The sequence below is a fragment of the Bufo gargarizans genome, unplaced genomic scaffold, assembly GCF_014858855.1.
Source record: "Bufo gargarizans isolate SCDJY-AF-19 unplaced genomic scaffold, ASM1485885v1 original_scaffold_1163_pilon, whole genome shotgun sequence".
NCBI lineage: Eukaryota > Metazoa > Chordata > Amphibia > Anura > Bufonidae > Bufo > Bufo gargarizans.
This window is the reverse complement of record NW_025334263.1, coordinates 56,291-78,082: the sequence shown is the minus strand read 5'-3', so window position 1 is coordinate 78,082 and position 21,792 is coordinate 56,291. Positions and strand designations below refer to the sequence as shown.

The 21,792-nt window shown below is 47.9% G+C and overlaps 1 non-coding gene across 1 annotated transcript; it reads left to right on the top strand.

The window, feature by feature from the left end:
- Nucleotides 1–8,571: 8,571 nt before the first annotated feature.
- Nucleotides 8,572–8,643, top strand: TRNAG-UCC. Its single transcript has one exon. It is a non-coding gene; the product is annotated as a tRNA-Gly (tRNA).
- Nucleotides 8,644–21,792: the final 13,149 nt, after the last annotated feature.

Sequence of the window (21,792 nt, the reverse complement as noted above, 5' to 3'; positions counted from 1 at the left end):
ACTGTCATACATGCAGGCACTCTCACATACACAGACTGTCATACATGCAGGCACTCTCACATACACACATTGTCATACATGCAGGCACTCTCACATACACAGACTGCCATACATGCAGGCACTCTCACATACACAGACTGTCATACATGCAGGCACTCTCACACACACAGACTGTCATACATGCTGGCACTCTCACATACACACACACTGTCATACATGCATGCACTCTCACATACACAGACTGTCATACAAGCAGGCACTCTCACATACACAGACTGTCATACATGAATGCACTCTCACATACACACACTGTCATACATGCAGGCACTCTCACATACACAGACTGTCATACATGCAGGCACTCTCACACACACACAGACTGTTATACATGCAGGCACTCTCACATACACAGACTGTCATACATGCAGGCACTCTCACATACACACTGTCATACATGCATGCACTCTCACATATACAGACTGTCATACATGCATGCACTCTCACACACACAGACTGTCATACATGCAGGCACTCTCACATACACACACTGTCATACATGCAGGCACTCTCACATACACAGACTGTCATACATGCAGGCACTCTCACATACACAGACTGTCATACATGCAGGCACTCTCACATACACACACTGTCATACATGCAGGCACTCTCACATACACAGACTGTCATACATGCATGCACTCTCACATATACAGACTGTCATACATGCAGGCACTCTCACATACAGACTGTCATACATGCAGGCACTCTCACATACACAGACTGTCATACATGCAGGCACTCTCACATACACACACTGTCATACATGCAGGTACTCTCACATACACACACTGTCATACATGCAGGCACTCTCACATACACAGACTGTCATACATGCAGGGCAGGCACTCTTTTGCACTACATTACATATATATCCCTTCCTCACCTCCTGGCTCAGTATTGCTGGTTCTTGTGTCCTCAGCCAGGCTCCTCCCCATCTCAGTTGCAGGCTCAGGCTCCTCCCCCTATTAGTAGAAGGCTCAGGCTCCTCCCCCTCTCAGTAGCAGGCTCAGGCTCCTCCCTCTCAGTAGCAGGCTCAGGCTTCTCCCCCTCTCAGTAGCAGGCTCAGGCTCCTCCCCCTCGCAGTAGCAGGCTCAGGCTCCTCCCCCTCGCAGTAGCAGGCTCAGGCTCCTCCCCCTCTCAGTAGCAGGATCAGGCTCCTCCCCCTCTCAGTAGCAGGGTCTCCACACAGCAGCAGCCCTTCCTTCCTTCTAGCAGAGCTGGCTCATTGGATGAGAAGCTGTCAGTGCTTTTGAGTGACAGTTTGTAGACCAATCAGCTCTCCATCTCCTGGTCTGTAAGGTTGGGTCCACAAGGTCCTATTTTTGATAAAATAGCTGTAAAATGCATATTTATTTATTTTTTGCCGTGATTTGTTAAAAATCAGACCCTGTGGATCCAGCCTTACTGACCAGGAGAGCTGATTACACTAAGGGCCCTTTCACACTTGCGTTGTTCTTTTCCGGCATAGAGTTCCGTCGTCGGGGCTCTATGCCGGAAGAATCCTGATCAGTTTTATCCTAATGCATTCTGAATGGAGAGAAATCCGTTCAGGATGCATCAGGATGTCAAAAATCCCAAAATCCTGAACACTTGCCGCAAGGCTGGATCCGGAATTAATACCCATTGAAAGGCATTGATCCGGATCCGGCCTTAAGCTAAACGTCGCTTCGGCGCATTACCGGATCCGACGTTTAGCTTTTTCTGAATGGTTACCATGGCTGCCGGGATGCTAAAGTCCTGGCAGCCATGGTAAAGTGTAGCGGGGAGCGGGGGAGCAGTATACTTACCGTCCGTTCGGCTCCCGGGGCGCTTCAGAGTGACGTCAGGGCGCCCCAGGCGCATGGATGACGTGATCGCGTGGTTCACGTCATCCATGCGCATGGGGCGCTCTGACGTCATTCTGGAGCGCCCCGGGAGCCGCACGGACTGTAAGTATACCGCTCCCCCGCTCCCCACTACTACTATGGCAACAAGGACTTTAATAGCGTCCTGGCTGCCATAGTAACACTGAACGCATTTTGAAGACTGATTCGTCTTCAAATGCTTTCAGTTCACTTGCGTTTTTCCGGATCCGGCGTGTAATTCTGGCAAATGGAGTACACGCCGGATCCGGACAACGCAAGTGTGAAAGAGGCCCTAAAACCTGCCAGCCCTCCTATGAATCAGCGCTGCTATTCAGCCCCTGACCAGCAAATCATCTCTCAGTCCCTCTGAAGTTCAGGAAGGGGACCCCACTGCAGCCAGCTACTTTTCCTACTTTGTGCAATCCACAGTGGGAGGAGCTTACCGGCAACTCAGAAAGCTCATTTGTTGGTCACGATCTTTCCAGTGGGCCAGTCCAGGCAGAACCAGCTGCCCAGGTGGTATGTCCACCCCTGGCTCCTATGCTCTCCATCCATTACTGCTCTGCTCGGGTTCCTGGATATAAACTTCCCATTTGACGCCGTAGCAGCCAATCACTGGCCGCAACAGTGACCTGCTCCTCTAGTGTCGGATACCTGCGGATTTCATAATGTGTATGGAGTTCTTCAAGGAGTGTAGTTGACTTTATGCCCCTATGATGATTAATATCTGGGAGTTTAGTTGTGTTCTCTGAAAACATCTTTTCCACCTTCCCCCTGATTTTCTCCACAAACCTGTTCAGGGCTTAGGCAATCAGTTCACTCCAGTATGAAGAGTATTACTTCTAGAAGGTACCCATGGATTCTCTGTGTTCCCATATGGTCTCTCCAAACCTAACATGATGCGTATGTGTAGATGTTTATCCAATCTATTGTCTGGGATGACCTGCCAGTGCTTGGAATCTTACACCATTTCAGTTATCATCTGGTTCCTGAGACAGCTTTCTTGTTTTTCCATCCAGTGGCAGAGTCTAGTTGCAACTGGAGAGGAGTTCTCATTGCAAGTCTGCTGTAATAGTCTTGCTAGTCTCTTACGCTGGGTTCACACCTGAGCGTTCTGAAAGGAGCGCTCTGTATGCGCGATTGTACCGGCGTTTGCAATCGCGCATGCAGAGACAAGCGAACGCCCATTGTCGCGCGTTCCCGAAAGTCTATGTACGGGAACACGCGACAAGACGCCCCAAAGAAGCTCATGTACTTCTTTGGGCGTCGGGAGTTTTACAGCGCAATCGTACGCGCTGTAAAACGCCCAGGTGAGAACCATGCCGATAGGGAAGCATTGGTTTCTCCTTGTTGAACGTTTTACAGCGCGTAGGAACGCGCTGTAAAATGCTCAGGTGTGAACCCAGCCTTACAGGTACATGGAACCCTCAGGCTCCTGGAGTTCACAAAGGAACTCAGGAAGGTTTTTCTCAAAGAAGAAGGACATCTTTAATCTAAAGGACATTTATAATCTAGCCAAGATTTTCTAAATGTGTGACTCTGATACACTGCAAGGATTCCATTCATTTTACATCTACAGATCAAGGTCTAAGCCAAATGGCTGCCTATACTCTGTAGATGGCTCCAAACTTGTTCATGGTAACTTAGCCCCCTTGGCAAATGTTTTCTGGAACCAAGAAATGTATTTAATGCCTTCTAGATATGGTCTCTAGGCACCTCTGGATCAACATCCTCTTTTGTTTGGCCAATTCAGAAGTACTATTACACTGGCTGAGGTTCAGGCCCCATGCACACTGCCGTGTGTCACAGCCGTGTGCGGGCCGTGGAACCGCGGCCTGGATCCCTCCTGAGAGCAGGAGCGCACGGCGTCACTGGTTGCTATGACGCCGTGCGCTCCCTGCTGCCGGCACAGTACAGTAATACACTGGTATAGATCATAACAGTGTATTACTGTATTGCGGCGGCAGCAGGGAGCGCACGGCGTCATAGCAACCAGTGACGCCATGCGCTCCTGCTCTCAGGAGGGATCCAGGCCGCGGTTCCACGGCCCGCACATGGCTGTGAAACACGGCAGTGTGCATGGGGCCTCAGGCTGGACAATTGCTGATCAACGCATCTGCCTATTGCTCTGGCCACAATCATCCCCCATTCAGTCACCATTTTCTTTGCTGTCCCTGGATGGATTCTTTTCTGTGCTGAACAGTAAATGAGCAGGTTCAGCTGCCAAAAATAGCACTGTTCGCTATGCTCGGCACATGGCAGTACTCGGCCCATTACCGCAGGTGCTCAAGTTTCCTACCCGCACGTTTAGCGGCTGCTAAGCAGCCAATAAACGTGCAGGTAAGTACCGCCATCACTGTAATGCCAGTAGCCATGTTGGCTGGCCGGAACGCGTCATCGGGTGCTATATAGTCATAGTCAGGGAGAGCAGAGGGTAGGAAGGGAAAGGCAGTGTAGAGAGCGAAATTCTCAGTTATTATTCGCAGAAAGCTTTTCAAAAACCCCAAAGTCCTTTTAAGGACCACTGTGTGTGTTTGACAGCAGCAAGATATTTTTCTTTAATACCCATTAGTGACATATACTGTGCATCATCCGCAGAATGTGTCTTTTTGCGTAAATTCAAATAATCAGCGCCACATTTATTGTCTATAGTGTGCGTTTATTACACATCTGTGACATATACAGTACTCCATCCGAAAACTGTGTCTGTATTGCAAATTCCAATAATCTGGGCCTAATCTAGTGTCCACATGCTGTGGGTTTCTGTGACATATACTGTCCAGCATCAGAAAACTGTGTCTTTAGCTTATAGTAAAACAATCTGCGCCACATCTAGTGACAAAACCATTAATATGAAGAAGGCGAGCACTAAGGGACGGGGAAGTGGGCGTGATGCTGATGGTGCACGCAGAGGCCGTGGCCCTGGGTACGATGAAACTGTGTCTGCTGCCAGTGCATCAGAAAAAAAAAAACATCCACCATACCTAGCTTCATGTCAAACTTATCTGGGCAGCACAGGACAACACTGTCCAAGTCGGACCAGGGCGATCAATTGGTCAGTTGGATTGCTGAAGATAATGCTTCCAGTCGGTTAAGCACCACCCTCTCTTCCACCAAGTCCAGTCTCTGCAGCCAAGAGTCTGGCCAACCAAATCGTCACTCTGATCATCTTTCCTCCCACCATGGAGAGGCTTGCCAAACGAGTGATCCCACACTCAGATATTCCGAGAAGCTCTTTACAGCACCACTATTACATTTAGCCCTCATGCCCAGCACGCTTGAAGAGGGACCTGAGATATTGTGCCCTGATTCCCAACCTCTTGAGCCTTCACAGTCTCAAGAAGATGACGGTGATGAACGGCAATCATTCGTTCACGAGGTGGATGATAATGAGACACAGTTGTCAATCACTGAGGTTGTGGTTAGGTTAAGTCAGGAGGATGAGCAGAGTAAGGAAGTGGAAGAGGAGGTGGTTGACGATGAGGTCACTGACATAACATGGGAAGGTGAAAATGAGCCGAGGCTTGAACACTAGCAACCTCACCACCACCAGCATGATCCTTCACGTGGCATCCAAGCACCATAATCAGTGGGCCGAACGACTGGGTCCACAATCTGGGCCTGCAGGTCACACCATTGCCTCCTCTTTCCCTGTGTTACACACTGCTGGCCAATCCCCTCTCGAAGGTGCAGGCCCGGATGACTCTCGCCCTGCACCTGGACCTTCGCATGAACCATCAGCAACAACATCCACTTTCCTGTCCCAGTGCAGCGTCCAAATGTCCATAACACAGTCGTTTGAATGCAAGGGCAAATATCCAACCACCCACCCACCCATAGGCCATAACACTAAATGCGCAACTTTCCAAATTACTGGCCCTTAAAATGTTGCCATTTAGGCTTGTGGACACTGAGGCCTTCCGAAGCCTGATGTCGGCTGCCGTCCCTCAGTATGTAGTCCCCAGCCGCCACTATTGTTCACTGTGTGCCGTGCCCGCCTTACACTAGCATGTGTCCCAGAACATCACCCGTGCCCTGACCAACGCAGTTACTGGGAAGGTCCACTTAACCACAGACACATGGACAAGTGCTGGTGGCCAGGGACGCTACATTTCACCGCACACTGGGTGAATGTTGTGGACGCCAGGAGTGAGTCGTACCTTGGGATGGCACAGGTGCTACACACGCCCAGGATTGTGAGCCCTGCGTACATCAGGGTCTCTGCCAGAAGCTATGTTACTGGTTCCAACCCCCTCTTCTCCTCCTCTGCCCACTTCCACCTCCAACAGCAGTCAGCCATCAGTCGCTAGCTGGAAGCAGTGTAGCACTGCTGTGTGTAAGCGTCAACAGGCCGTGCTGAAGTTGATCTGCTTAAGGGACAAACAGCACACCGCCGAAGAGCTTTGGCAGGGTATAAGGGACCAGACCGAGCTGTGGCTCTCGCCACTCAACCTCCAACCAGGCATGGTTGTGTCTGACAATAGCCGTAACTTGGTGGCTCAGCGGTTTATCAAAACCTACCCCAATTTGCCAGAGCTACTAGTGAATGCGCGCCGCGTGCCCATTTTCCAAGTCATCCACAGCGTCAGCCGGTCTGTCAATGCTGCAGCAGCGCTTGCGGCTTCCAGGTCACCGACTGTTGTGCGACGTGAGCACACGCTGAAACTCTACGTTCCACATGTTGGCCAGGCTTTGTGAGCAGCAGAGGGCAGTTGTGGAATACCAGCTGCAACATGGTCGTTGCCTTTCGAATCAACTGCCACTATTCACAAGCGAGGAGTGGGCATTGATGTCAGACCTTTGTCAGGTTTTTAAAAAACTTTGATGAATCCACTGCTGTGTCTACTAAAACGATCGCTGCTCACAATTAAGGATGACAGACAAGGATGTGGCAGACAAGGAAATGGGGGAGGACATTACACAGGGTGATAGCCAGACCACCAACAGTTTATCTTCTCAGTGCGAATTGGACCATGAAGAGGAGGAGGAGGCGGAGACAGTTGCCTCTGCTACAGAGGGTAGTACCCTTGGAACTTTAATTCCATCTGTTCAGCGTGGATGGACAGAAGAGGAGGAGGAGGATGAGGAGATGGAGAGTCAATCGGATGTCGACATCAACGTCTTGCCTATTGGTACTCTGGCACACATGGCTGACTTCATGTTAGGCTGCCTTTCCCGCGACCCTCGCGTTATACGCATTTTAGATAACACGGATTACTGGGTGTTCATCCTTCTCGAACCCCGCTACAAAGAGAACTTCTCATCTCTCATTCCTGTAGTGGAGAGGACAAGTAAAACGGTGCAATACCAGAAGGTACTTGTTGGGAGATTGATCCAAAATGTTTCATCTGACAACATGGCCGGCAGAGTCCATACTTCCTTAGGCAACCGAGGAAGGGAGACAATGGGAACACACAATAGTTCCAACAAAGGCAGGGCAACACTCTCCAAGGCATGGGACACTTTCATGGCACCACGCCAGCAATCTCACCCTGAAGCGCGGCCTAGTGCTACAAGGAGGGAGAAGTTTTGGAAGATGGTAAAGGAATACATAGCAGACCGTGTCAGCGACATAAATGATCCCTCAGTGCCTTACAACTACTGGGTGTCCAAGCTGGCACAAACTTGCACTATACCCCTTGGATTTGCTGGCCTGCCCTGCGCCAGAGTTTTTTTCTGAGTGTGTATTTAGTGCTGCAGTCCTGGGCTCTGTCCTTGTAGGTACTATTTGTTCTGGGATCTGCTCCACAGTTTCCATTTAGCCCTTGCCATAGCATGCTTGCTGTAAAACAAAACATGCAATGCAGCAGCTCACTGCAAACCAAATAAAGTACAAAAATGCATAATAATTGCTAGTGCTATACTTATAAATTACTGATGCTTGGCAAATACATTTTGTACAAAATTATTTGAGCCCGTCTGCCGCACGTCAAGGCGATCTCTGTAAGACGGGTTCCTAACACTAATTTCTACCTGTTTTGTGCCATGACGGCTACCATACAATTCAGGGAGTGTAGGTTCCATATGCATGCTGGACCTGCTTTAATTTCTGTCATCTTTGGTGCCAAAACATGGTACATATTAAATCACATATTAGTACAGGTACTGGGGGACATAAAAGCATGCATAAATGGAATGACATGTTCTAGAACCAGTCACCTTACAGTTCACCTAGGAGGTATCACAATATGGTCAAACAGTAAGTCATAGCAACAGGTAAGGTAAAGGATACGGTCTTCCTTGTAAGAGGTGCAAGGCTAGTTTCCAACCCTATTACATGCAGCCATGGGAAATGTTTCTGATCTAAAGTGGACTGAGTGGAATAGACAATGGGAAGGATGGCATAGTGGGAGCCCTTGAGAGTCAGCGCTCTGATGTGAGTGTGGAAGAGGGTTCTGAAGTTGGATTGCCTACTGGACATAACTAATAGGGAACATGAGAGCGATGGATCACAGGGAATGGTGACAGAGAGATGGAACCCATGAGAAGTGGGGTCTGAGACTGAGAAAAGATCCTTAGAGAGCAATGAAATGTCATTGACAGGTGTATAGTGGGCAGACTGAAGGTCCGCTACTGAACCGCAGAGGATGAAAAACTCCTGTGAACACATCCCATGAAAAGTGACGGAATCTAGAAGAGAGCACCGAATTCTTTTTGACATGAGGCGTTGGTGGTATAGTGGTGAGCATAGCTGCCTTCCAAGCAGTTGACCCGGGTTCGATTCCCGGCCAACGCAGATTTGTATTTTTTCTTTCTTTAAATACAAATGCCTCAGGATCTTCAAGTGTTAGAGCCATTTTAATACCACAAAGACACCATTAATATTCCAAACTCTTCTTCAGAGACACGAAAATAAAATGCTTTCAACTCAGCTCATGTGGCTTCATCCATATATTGTATATCTATGGATAAAATCAACTATGGGTGATAGGTCTGACTTTAACATTATGTTATGCTAGCATGTTTCATCTGTTGTGATGTTTTCCACCCAGCGGGTGTACCTTCCATGGTGTAATGTATAGGGTCCCCTTGAGCCCTGGGCACAGTAAAAATAGATGGCTGGCTCCTACGCTCTCCAGCCTCTACTGCTCTGCTCTGGTTCCTGGATATAAACTCCCCATTTCACACCGTAGCAGCTAATCATTGGCCGCAACAGTGACCTGCTCCTCTTGTGTCAGGTGACCATTTGTCATGATGCATGAGGAGCAGGTCACCACCGTAATCGGCAATTGGCTGCAGCAGCATTAAAGAGGAAGTTTACATCCGGGGACCCCAGCGGAGCAATAAAGGTCAGAGAGCACAGGAGCCAGCAGCAGGAAGCAGGTAAGTATGCTCAGGAAGTGGGGGTTGCCAAAAACTCCTCCAAGCGTGCACAACCCCTTTAAGATCATGGGTATTAGAGGAAACAAATAAACTAGAGGAAACATTGAATGCTAATTGATGTCCATTGCTGTAGAGTGAGCAGAATCTTCTGCTGATCTTAGCTCCACAACCCTCATAGCCTCTGATACCTGCTGATTTCATAATGTTTATGGAGTTCTTCAAGGAGTGTAGTTGACTTTATGCCCCTATGATGATTAATATCTGGGAGTTTAGTTGTGTTCTCTGAAAACATCTTTTCCACCTTCCCCCTGATTTTCTCCACAAACCTGTTCAGGGCTTAGGCAATCAGTTCACTCCAGTATGAAGAGTATTACTTCTAGAAGGTACCCATGGATTCTCTGTGTTCCCATATGGTCTCTCCAAACCTAACATGATGTGTATGTGTAGATGTTTATCCAATCTATTGTCTGGGATGACCTGCCAGTGCTTGGAATCTTACACCATTTCAATTATCATCTGGTTCCTGAGACAGCTTTCTTGTTTTTCCATCCAGAGTCTAGTTGCAACTGGAGAGGAGTTCTTATTGCAAGAGTCTATGCAAATTTAAACCTGCTGGACTAGTCTTGCTAGTCTCTTACAGGTACATTGAACCCTCAGGCTCCTGGAGTTCACAATGGAACTCAGGAAGGTTTTTCTCAAAGAAGAAGGACATCTTTAATCTAAAGGACATTTATAATCTAGCCAAGATTTTCTAAATGTGTGACTCTGATACACTGCAAACATGTAATATGAACATTTGCTGCCATCTGGTTGGGTATTGGCATCCAGGTATAATCCCAGGTTAAAATGAATGCTGTTAATGTCTGGAACCTGAAATTCTATAACTGGATCTTCAAAGTGGGGATGGAAAAAAACAACCCACCAGCTTATTTCTGGCATTAAAATGTACTTTTTTAGATGCTAAAGAAAAAAAAGTTTCCCTTCTTCCACACGTTCTTTTTCTAGAACCTCTCTGGGATTCTCTTGGTTCTGAGAAAAATACTATTGCTTTGTAGGAAAGGAATTTCCTGTAAATCTTCTAGGAGCTTGTGGAAGGGATTTCCATTAATTTTACATCTACAGATCAAGGTCTAAGCCAAATTGCTGCCTATACTCTGTAGATGGCTCCAAACTTGTTCATGGTAACTTAGCCCCCTTGGCAAATGTTTTCTGGAACCAAGAAATGTATTTAATGCCTTCTAGATATGGTCTCTAGGCACCTCTGGATCAACATCCTCTTTTGTTTGGCCAAGTCAGAAGTACTATTACACTGGCTGAGGTTCAGGCTGGACAATTGCTGATCAACGCATCTGCCTATTGCACTGGCCACAATCATCCCCCATTCAGTCACCATTTTCTTTGCTGTACATGTGCTGAACAGTAAATGAGCAGGTTCAGCACAAGTGCAGAAGAGGATACCTCCAGGAACAGCACAGAAAGAGGCAACATGGGTGAATCATGTCCCTGCTGCCATCTTGCACCCTATGGACACAGCTGCCCAAAATAGCACTGTTCGATATGCTCAGCACATGGCGGTACTCGGCCGATTACCGCATATGCTCGAGCGCCATGTTGGCTGCTGGCATTATAGTTATTGGCTGGCCGGAACGCGTCATCGGGTGCTATATAGTCATAGTCAGGGAGAGCGGAGGGTAGGAAGGGAAAGGCAGTGTAGGGAGCGAATTTCGCAGTTATTATTCGCAGAAAGCTTTTCAAAGACCCAAAAGTCCTTTTAACCACTTAAGGACCACAGGTTTATACCCCCCTAGTGACCAGGCCCTTTTTTACAAATCGGCACTCCACAACTTTAGCGGTTTATTGCTCGGTCATGCAACTTACCACCCAAATGAATTTTACCTCCTTTTCTTCTCACTAATAGAGCTTTCATTTGGTGGTATTTCATTGCTGCTGACATTTTTACTTTTTTTGTTATTAATCAAAATTTAACGATTTTTTTGCAAAAAAATGTCATTTTTCACTTTCAGTTGTAAAATTTTGCAAAAAAAACGACATCCATATATAAATTTTTCGCTAAATTTATAGTTCTACATGTCTTTGATTAAAAAAAAATGTTTGGCTAAAAAAAAAATGGTTTGGGTAAAAGTTATAGCGTTTACAAACTATGGTACAAAAATGTGAATTTCCGCTTTTTGAAGCAGCTCTGACTTTCTGAGCACCTGAGGTTCTACAATGCCCAGACAGTAGAAAAACCCCACAAATGACCCCATTTCGGAAAGTAGACACCCGCTAATGAGGTATTCGCTGATGGGCATAGTGAGTTCATAGAACTTTTTATTTTTTGTCACAAGTTAGCGGAAAATGATGATTTATTATTATTATTTTTTTTTCTTACAAAGTCTCATATTCCACTAACTTGTGACAAAAAATAAAAACTTCCATGAACTCACTATGCCCATCACGGAATACCTTGGGGTGTCTTCTTTCCAAAATGGGGTCACTTGTGGGGTAGTTATACTGCCCTGGCAATTTAGGGGCCCAAATGTGTGGTTAGTAGTTTGAAATCAAAATGTGTAAAAAATGGCCTGTGAAATCCGAAAGGTGCTCTTTGGAATGTGGGCCCCTTTGCCCACCTAGGCGGCAAAAAAGTGACACACATCTGGTATCGCCGTACTCAGGAGAAGTTGGGGAATGTGTTTTGGGGTGTCATTTTACATATACCCATGCTGGGTGAGAGAAATATCTTGGCAAAAGACAACTTTTCCCATTTTTTTTATACACAGTTGGCATTTGACCAAGATATTTATATCACCCAGCATGGGTATATGTAAAATGACACCCCAAAACACATTGCCCAACTTCTCCTGAGTACGGCGATACCAGATGTGTGACACTTTTTTGCAGCCTAGGTGGGCAAAGGGGCCCACATTCCAAAGAACACCTTTAGGATTTCACCGGCCATTTTTTACAGATTTTGATTTCAAACTACTTCGCACACATTAGGGCCCCTAAATTGCCAGGGCAGTATAACTACCCCACAAGTGACCCCATTTTGGAAAGAAGACACCTCAAGGTATTCCGTGAGGGGCATGGCGAGTTCCTGGAATTTTTTATTTTTTGTCACAAGTTAGTGGAATATGAGACATTGTAAGGGGAAAAAAAATAATAAAAAAATCATCATTTTCCGCTAACTTGTGACAAAAAATAAAAAATTCTAGGAACTCGCCATGCCCCTCACGGAATACCTTGGGGTGTCTTCTTTCCAAAATGGGGTCACTTGTGGGGTAGTTATACTGCCCTGGCATTCTAGGGGCCCTAATGTGTGGTAAGTAGTTTGAAATCAAAATGTGTAAAAAAGGACCTGTGAAATCTGAAAGGTGCTCTTTGGAATGTGGGCCCCTTTGCCCACCTAGGCGGCAAAAAAGTGACACACATCTGGTATCGCCGTACTCAGGAGAAGTTGGGGAATGTGTTTTGGGGTGTCATTTTACATATACCCATGCTGGGTGAGAGAAATATCTCGGCAAAAGACAACTTTTCCCATTTTTTTATACAAAGTTGGCATTTGACCAAGATATTTATCTCACCCAGCATGGGTATATGTAAAATGACACCCCAAAACACATTCCCCAACTTCTCCAGAGTACGGCGATACCACATGCGTGACACTTTTTTGCAGCCTAGATGCGCAAAACGGCCCAAATTCCTTTTAGGAGGGCATTTTTAGACATTTGGATCCCAGACTTCTTCTCACGCTTTCGGGCCCCTAACATGCCAGGGCAGTATAAATACCCCACATGTGACCCCATTTTGGAAAGAAGACACCCTAAGGTATTCCGTGAGGGGCATGGCGAGTTCCTCAAATTTTTTTTTTTGGCACAAGTTAGCGGAAATTGATTTTTTTTGTATTTTCTCACAAAGTCTCCCTTTCTGCTAACTTGGGACAAAAATTTCAATCTTTCATGGACTCAATATGCCCCTCACGGAATACCTTGGGGTGTCTTCTTTCCGAAATGGGGTCACATGTGGGGTACTTATACTGCCCTGGCATTTTAGGGGCCCTACAGCGTCAGAAGAAGTCTGGAATATAAATGTCTAAAAATGTTTACGCATTTGGATTCCGTGAGGGGTATGGTGAGTTCATGTGAGATTTTATTTTTTGACACAAGTTAGTGGAATATGAGACTTTGTAAGAAAAAAACAAAAACAAACAAAAAATTTCCGCTAACTTGTGCCCAAAAAAATGTCTACATGGAGCCTTACAGGGGGTGATCAATGACAGAGGGGTGATCACCCATATAGACTCCCTGATCACCTTCGTCATTGATCACACCCCTGTAAGGCTCCATTCAGACGTCCGTATGATTTTTTACGGATCCACGGATACATGGATCGGATCCGCAAAACACATGCGGACGTCTGAATGGAGCCTTACAGGGGGGTGATCAATGACAGAGGGGTGATCACCCATATAGACTCCCTGATCACCTTCGTCATTGATCACCCCCCTGTAAGGCTCCATTCAGACGTCCGTATGATTTTTTACGGATCCACGGATACATGGATCGGATCCGCAAAACACATGCGGACGTCTGAATGGAGCCTTACAGGGGGGTGATCAATGACAGAGGGGTGATCACCTATATAGACTCCCTGATCACCTGCGTCATTGATCACCCCCCTGTAAGGCTCCATTCAGACGTCCGCATGTGTTTTGCGGATCCGATCCATGTATCCGTGGATCCGTAAAAAATCATACGGACGTCTGAATGGAGCCTTACAGGGCGGTGATCAATGACAGGGGGTGATCAGGGAGTGTATATGGGGTGATCACCCCCCTGTCACTGATCACCCCCCTGTAAGGCTCCATTCAGACGTCCGTATGTGTTTTGCGGATCCGATCCATGTATCCGTGGATCCGTAAAAATCATACGGACGTCTGAATGGAGCCTTACAGGGGGGTGATCAATGACAGGGGGGTGATCAATGACAGGGGGTGATCAGGAAGTCTATATGGGTGATCACCCCTCTGTCATTGATCACCCCCCTGTAAGGCTCCATTCAGACGTCCGTATGTGTTTTGCGGATCCGATTCATGTATCCGTGGATCCGTAAAAATCATACGGACGTCTGAATGGAGCCTTACAGGGGGGTGATCAATGACGGAGGTGATAAGGGAGTCTATAATGGTGATCACTCCTCTGTAATTGATCACCCCCCTGTAAGGCTCCATTCAGACGTCCGCATGTGTTTTGCGGATCCGATCCATGTATCCGTGGATCCGTAAAAAATCATACGGACGTCTGAATGGAGCCTTACAGGGGGGTGATCAATGACAGGGGGTGATCAGGGAGTGTATATGGGGTGATCACCCCCCTGTCACTGATCACCCCCCTGTAAGGCTCCATTCAGACGTCCGTATGTGTTTTGCGGATCCGATCCATGTATCCGTGGATCCGTAAAAATCATACGGACGTCTGAATGGAGCCTTACAGGGGGGTGATCAATGACAGGGAAGTGATCAGGAAGTCTATATGCGTGATCACCCCCTTGTCATTGATCACCCCCCTGTAAGGCTCCATTCAGACGTCCGTATGCGTTTTGCAGATCCGATCCATGTATCCGTGGATCTGTAAAAATCATACGGACCTCTGAATGGAGCCTTACAGGGGGGTGATCAATGACAGGGGGGTGATCAATGACAGGGGGGTGATCAGGGAGTCTATATGGGCTGATCAGTGGTTTATAAAGGGTTAATAAGTGACAGGGGGGGGGTGTAGTGTAGTGTAGTGGTGTTTGGTGCTACTTTAGTGAGCTGCCTGAGTCCTCTGGTGGTCGATCCAAACAAAAGGGACCACCAGAGGACCAGGTAGCAGGTATATTAGACGCTGTTATCAAAACAGCGTCTAATATGCCTGTTAGGGGTTAAAAAAATCACATCTCCAGCCTGCCAGCGAGCGATCGCCGTTGGCATGCTGGAGATCCACTCGCTTACCTTCCGTTCCTGTGAGCGCGCGCGTCTGCGTGCGCGCGTTCACAGGAAATCTCGGCTCACGCGAGATGACGCCTATTGGCGTTAGCGTAGCCTGGGAGCGCCGCAGAGATGACGCCTTTCGGCGTTAGCGTAGCGCTAAGTGGTTAAGGACTACTGTGTGTGTGTTTGACAGCAGCAAGATATTTTTCTTTAATAACTATTAGTGACATATACTGTACATCATCCGCAGACTGTGTCTTTTTGCGTAAATTCAAATAATCAGCGATACATTTATTGTCTATAGTGTGCGTTTAATACACATCTGTGACATATACAGTACTCCATCCGAAAACTTTCTTTAGCGTAAATGTAAATTATCTGGGCCTAATCTAGTGTCCATATGCTGTGTGTTTCTGTGACATATACTGTCCTGCATTCGAAAACTGTGTCTTTAGCTTATAGTAAAACAATCTGCGCGACATCTAGTGACAAAACCATTAATATGAAGAAGGCGAGCACTAAGGGACGGGAAGTGGGCGTGATGCTGATGGTGCATGCAGAGGCCGTGGCCTTGGGTGCAATGAAACTGTGTCTGCTGCCAGTGCATCAGAAAAAAAAACATCCACCGTACCCAGCTTCATGTCCAAATTAGTTGGAAGGCGCAGGACAACACTGTCCAAATCGGACCAGGGCGATCAGTTGGTCAGTTGGATTGCTGAAGATAATGCTTCCAGTCGTTTAAACACCACCCTCTCTTCCACCAAGTCCAGTCTCTGTAGCCAAGAGTCTGGTTAATCGTATTGTCTCTCTGAGCATCCTTCCTCCCACCATGGAGAGGCTTGCCAAATGAGTGATCCCATACTCGGATATTCCGAGGAGCTCTTTCCAGCACCACTATTACATTTGGCCCTCATGCCCAGCACGCTTGAAGAGGGACCTGAGATATTGTGCCCTGATTCCCAACCTCTTGAGCCTTCACAGTCTCAAGAAGATGACGGTGGTGAACGACATTCATTCGTTCACAAGGTGAATGATGATGAGACACAGTTGTCGAACGCCTAGGTCCACAATCTGGGCCTGCGGGTCACACCATTGCCTCCTCTTTCCCTGTGTTACACACTGCTGGCCAATCCCCTCTCGAAGGTGCAGGCCCGGATGACTCTCGCCCTGCACCTGTACCTTCGCATTAACCATCAGCAAGAACATCCACTTCTCTGTCCCAGCGCAGCGTCCAAATGTCCATAACACAGTCGTTTGAATGCAAGGGCAAATATCCAACAACCCACTGAGACAGGGTGTCACAATGTTTGGCAGAGAAAGTGCTGGATGGTGTGTACATTGCACCAAGTTTCCGGCACTTCATGTGTTAAAAGGCTCCAGGAAGGTTTGGTTTTCTTTGTTTCCAGAAGCTTCCTGGTAAAAAAAGAAAGCCAGTTTAGGGTCCTGGGGCCGGTCAGGGAAGAGTAGGGTGGGTTCCCTGACCACCCGGAGCCAGTCCTGGTTTTACCTGCCTGGGGGGACTGCTCACACAGATGTACTAATTATGTCAGCAGCCCTGACCCAGGAGCTCTCTCTCTGGGAGTCTGGGCAGTCTGTTTACTGAACTGTAAGTTGCTCTGTTTTCCCCTTGAAAATGCTCTTTGTGTTTTGAGTTTTGAGTTTAGCTAGGGCTGCCAAGTGAGATAAGCAGGAGCCAGACGGCTATTGTTTGTTTTAGTTTAGTTTGTTATTTTGAGCAACTTGCAAAATAAACTAGCAACAGTCTGACACACAAGCTACAAAGGTGTCGGTGTTCCTGTTTCTGCCCAAAACAACCCCACAGGAAGGTGTAACAGTTCACAAATTGGTAGAGGATGCGGGCAAACGGATCCCTGCCAGATACCATCCATCTAGCCACTTGAATTGCGTTTCATCTTATCATCCAATACGATGGAAGACCTGGTGTTGAGGTTGGCACAAGCCTGTGCAACCCAGCAAGACGCAAATGCAGTCCAGCAAGAGACTAATGCCAGCCATGAAAAGGCTTTGGCTGCCCAGCAGGTGGTGCAGCAGGAAATTGTCCGTCTGTTGAGTTCTCAGGTGACGGCACTAGCAGAGGCCGCGGAAAGAGACAGGCAAATACAAGCTGAAGCTGCTTGGAAAGACAGAGAAACTCTTACAGAGGTTCTGCAGCAGCTGGCGAATACGGATCAGGATCGACCTTGCAATAGTGGGTTGATCAAAGCAAGCCATTTTCTTCAGAAAATGACCCCACACAATGACGTGGAAGCATTTCTAAATACGTTTGAATGTACCGCGGATCGGGAGGCATGGCCTAAGACTCAGTGGGTGGGGTTGGTTGCTCCGTTTCTAATGGGTGACTCTCAGAAAGCGTATTTTGATTTGTCTGCCGAGGATGCCCAGGACTACGAGAAGCTAAAGATAGAAAATCTCCGCCGTTTAGGTGTCACTCCTGCTGTGCGGGCCCCAACGAGTGCACCGCTGGAATTACCAACCTAATAAGTCTCCCAGGTCACAGATGCATGACTTAATTTATCTGGTACGAAAGTGGTTGCAACCTGAGATACTCACGGCAGCCCAGATGGTCGAAAGAGTCACAATGGATCACTTCCTGACAGCGCTGCGTTAAGAAAATGGGTCAGTCACGCTGTTCCAAAGTCCACCAATTAGTTAGTTGAGATGGTTGAACGCTACCTCATGGCAGAGGGTTTTTTGGCAGGGGGGGTCTGACCCCGAGAACTTGCCTGTAAAGCACAGTGGCGGGGAGAGGCGCCGCAACCTTAAATGCTGATGCTGGTTTGAAAACGTGGGTGAAAACCAACATGGATACTAGGCTGCTGAAAGAGACCCTACCAGGCTCCGGTGTCCAGTGCTGGAGGTGCAAAGCCCGGGGGAATGTGGCTGCTAAATATCCTGACGTCCCAGAACCTATGGAGTGTGGAGCTGCTCGGCGACTTTCCTCCTTCGCTCATCCAGCATGTCTGACATCTGCTCTGGCTCACATGGCACAGGTCAAAGTGGGTGGAAGGAGTGTCCAGGCCTTGCTGGATTCTGGGAGCTTTGTTACACTTGTACATTCAGACCTGGTAGCTCCAGACCAGCTGAAAAAACAGTGCATGGGTGTTGTGTGCATACATGGTGATGCAAAAAGTTATGGTACAGCGGTGGTCTCCATTCAGACTCAGTTTGGTGTGACGCCCCATGAGGTTGGAGTATCTAAATCCCTGATGCATAGTGTCATACTAGGGCGGGACTTTCCTTTGTACTGGGACCTGCAGATGGTCGAGTTTCCACCTCGAATTTCTTTAAATGTGGGGGGGTGAAACTCTGGCTAGCCTGCCTGACTTTGGGGATTCCGGTTCTGAAGTATCAGCCAGTGAACTGGCCCCAGTTGAACCTGACCAGTTCTCCTTCTCTGTGTTAGTGGGGGAAGCCGAGAGACCTCAAGAGTCTGTGGAAGAGATACCTATGCCAGAAATAAACTGTTCTCAAGATAACTTTGGCACATCCCAACTGAGGGACCCAACGTTAGCTCATGCTTGGGAAAATGTTGCTGTGGTTAATGGGGTTGCCTACAGTACGGGCTTGGAGAAGGTGTACCCTCACTTTGCTGTCAACCACAATCTTCTTTATCGTGTTGATAATATAAGGCACGGGTGTCAAACACAAGGCCCGCTGGCCGAATCCGGCCCGCCAGACCTCGTCATGTGGCCCGTGTAGCCGGCGCCGGCCGCCAGCCTTCACCTTTTATTATCACTTCCTGCAGGCGGCCCCCGCTCCTCCCGGCTCCTGTATCGGGTGTATCGCAAAAGGAGCGCTGTGTATTACCGGTACTTACAACTACAAGCGCTCGCTGAGAGGAGGGAGGAGGCAGGCTGGGAGGATGGGCGCTGGCAGTGTGAGTCATACGTGACTTTATGAATGAAGCAGGCGGCGTGGGCGCATGACGTATGACTCACGCTGCCAGCGCCTGTCCTCCCGGCCTGCCTCCTCCCTCCTCTCGGCGAGCGCTTGTAGTTGTAAGTACCGGTAATACACAGCGCTCCTTATGCGATTATATACATACGGTAACCATTAACTTTTAGAGATACGATTATACAGTGAGCCGGGCCCGTGTAGTAGAATAGTCACTGCACGGGCCCCGCTGTCATTATGAAAGCAGGTGCCGGCCCCTAGCCCGTGTATTGAGGGTCATTCACTACAGGGACACTTATGGAGGGGATCTGTGGATGACACATAGCATAAGATGCTATATATGTGTCATCCACAGATCCCCCCCATAACTGTCATACACAGATCCCCCATAAGAGCCACCCACAGATCCCCCATAAGAGCCACCCACAGATCCCCCATAAGTGTCACCCACAGATCCCCCATAAGTGTCACCCACAGATCCCCCATAAGTGTCACCCACAGATCCCCCATAAGTGTCATCCACAGATCCCCCATAAGTGTCACCCACAGATCCCCCATAAGTGTCACCCACAGATCCCCCATAAGTGTCACCCACAGATCCCCCATAAGAGTGCCATCCACAGATCCACCATAACAGTGCCACCCACAGACCACAATTAGTTCAAAACCCACCAAAACAGTAATAATTGAATGCAGTGACAATAATTTATGATAATAAAGAGTGGACACATAGGACACATTGAGGGTGACCAAACTGCTGATGCGGCCCCCGATGAATTTGAGTTTGACACCCCTGATATAAGGGTGAAGTCGTAGAGCAACTAGTTGTTCCCAAATCGTATAGGAAAGTGGTACTTGACCTGGCTCATAAAAAACCCATGGGAGGACACCTGGCAGCTGAGAAAACTCAGCAACAGGTACTCCAGAGTTTATTTTGGCCTGGTATGTTTGCAGAAATCAAACGATTCTGTGCGTCTTGCCCAGAATGTCAGTTGACGTCGCCTGCACCTCATTACCGGGGACCCTTGGTACCATTACCCATCATTGAGGTACCTTTTCACCGGATTGCAATGGATTTGGTGGGGCCCCTGGTGAAGTCTGCAAAGGGACATCAATACATTCTTGTGGTTTTAGACTATGCCACTAGGTATCCAGAGGCGGTTCCTCTGCGGAACACGTCAGCTGAAACAATTGCCCGGGAGCTGTTTTATATGTTTGCTAGAACAGGCATTCCCACAGAGATCCTGACGGATCAAGGAACACCTTTTATGTCCAACATAATGAAAGGTTTGTGTAAGCTGCTGGGTATAAAACAGTTAAGGACATCAGTCTATCACCCACAAACTGATGGGTTGGTCGCTTCAACAAAACCCTCAAGAGAATGTTAAAAAGGGTCGTTGAGGCAGACGGAGAGATTGGGATTGCCTGCTCCCCTACTTGATGTTTGCTGTTCGTGAGGTGCCTCAGTTGTCTACTGACGTCTACCCATTTCTCCGTTTGAGCTTTTGTGTGGGCGACACCCCTGGGGGCTTTTTGATATTGCAAAGGAGTCGTGGGAAGAGGAGCCCTCTCCCCACCGCTCCGTGGTGGAACATGTTCTACAGATGCAGGACCGCATTACAGCTGTAATGGCCATAGTACAAGAGCATATGAGACAGGCTCAAGAGGCCCAAAGTCGCATATACAATCGGAGAGCCAGACTCAGGGTTTTTCAGCCGGGTAACCGGGTCCTGGTTCTGGTTCCCACCGCGGAAAGTAAATTCCTGGAAAAAATCGCAAGGGCCCTATGAGGTTGTAGAGAAAATAGGGGATGTGAATTATAAAGTCCACCAACCCGACAAACGGAAAAAAATCCAAATCTATCATGTCAATTTAATAAAGGCCTGGCAGGAACCGTTAGTTTCTATGGCGGCTGAGAGTCTCAGTCCAACACTTCAGGGGGGAGTTACTGAGGTAAAGATCTCAGAGACTCTGTCAAGGGCACAAGCCCAAGAGGTAAAGGAATTCCTCCTTAGGAATGCTGATGTGTTTTAAGAGGCAGGTGGCACTCATGTAATTAAGCATGATATTGTTACAGATACACAAGTTCGGGTTCGCTTGAAGCCATATCGCATTTCTGAAGCCCTCAGACAGACAGTAGCCGGTGAGATCCAGAGAATGTTGGAGCTAGGTGTTTTTGAAACATCACATAGTGATTGGAGTAGCCCTGTGGTGTTGGTACCAAAACCGGATGGGTCCTTGCGGTTTTGCAACGACTTTCACAAATTAAACGATATCTCAAAGTTTGACGCTTATCCCATGCCATGGGTGGATGAGTTGATAGAAAGGTTAGGTCCAGCCAGGTACATTACCACCCTGGATCTAACCAGAGGTTATTGACAGATTCCACTTTAACGGCTAGGGAAAAGACAGCGTTTTCTACTCCACACAGCCTGTTCCAGTATGTGAGAATGCCATTTGGGCTTCATGGGGCCCTTGCCACCTTTCAGAGGTTGATGGATGAAGTCCTCAGGCCACACCAGCACTTCGCATCGGCTTTCCTTGACAACATGGTGATATTCAGCTCGGATTGGGAAAGTCATCTTCCCAAGGTCCAAGCGGTTGTAAACTCTATTAGTCAGGCTGGTCTGACGGCCAATCCCAAGAAATGTGCCCTGGGCCTTGAAGAGGCACAAT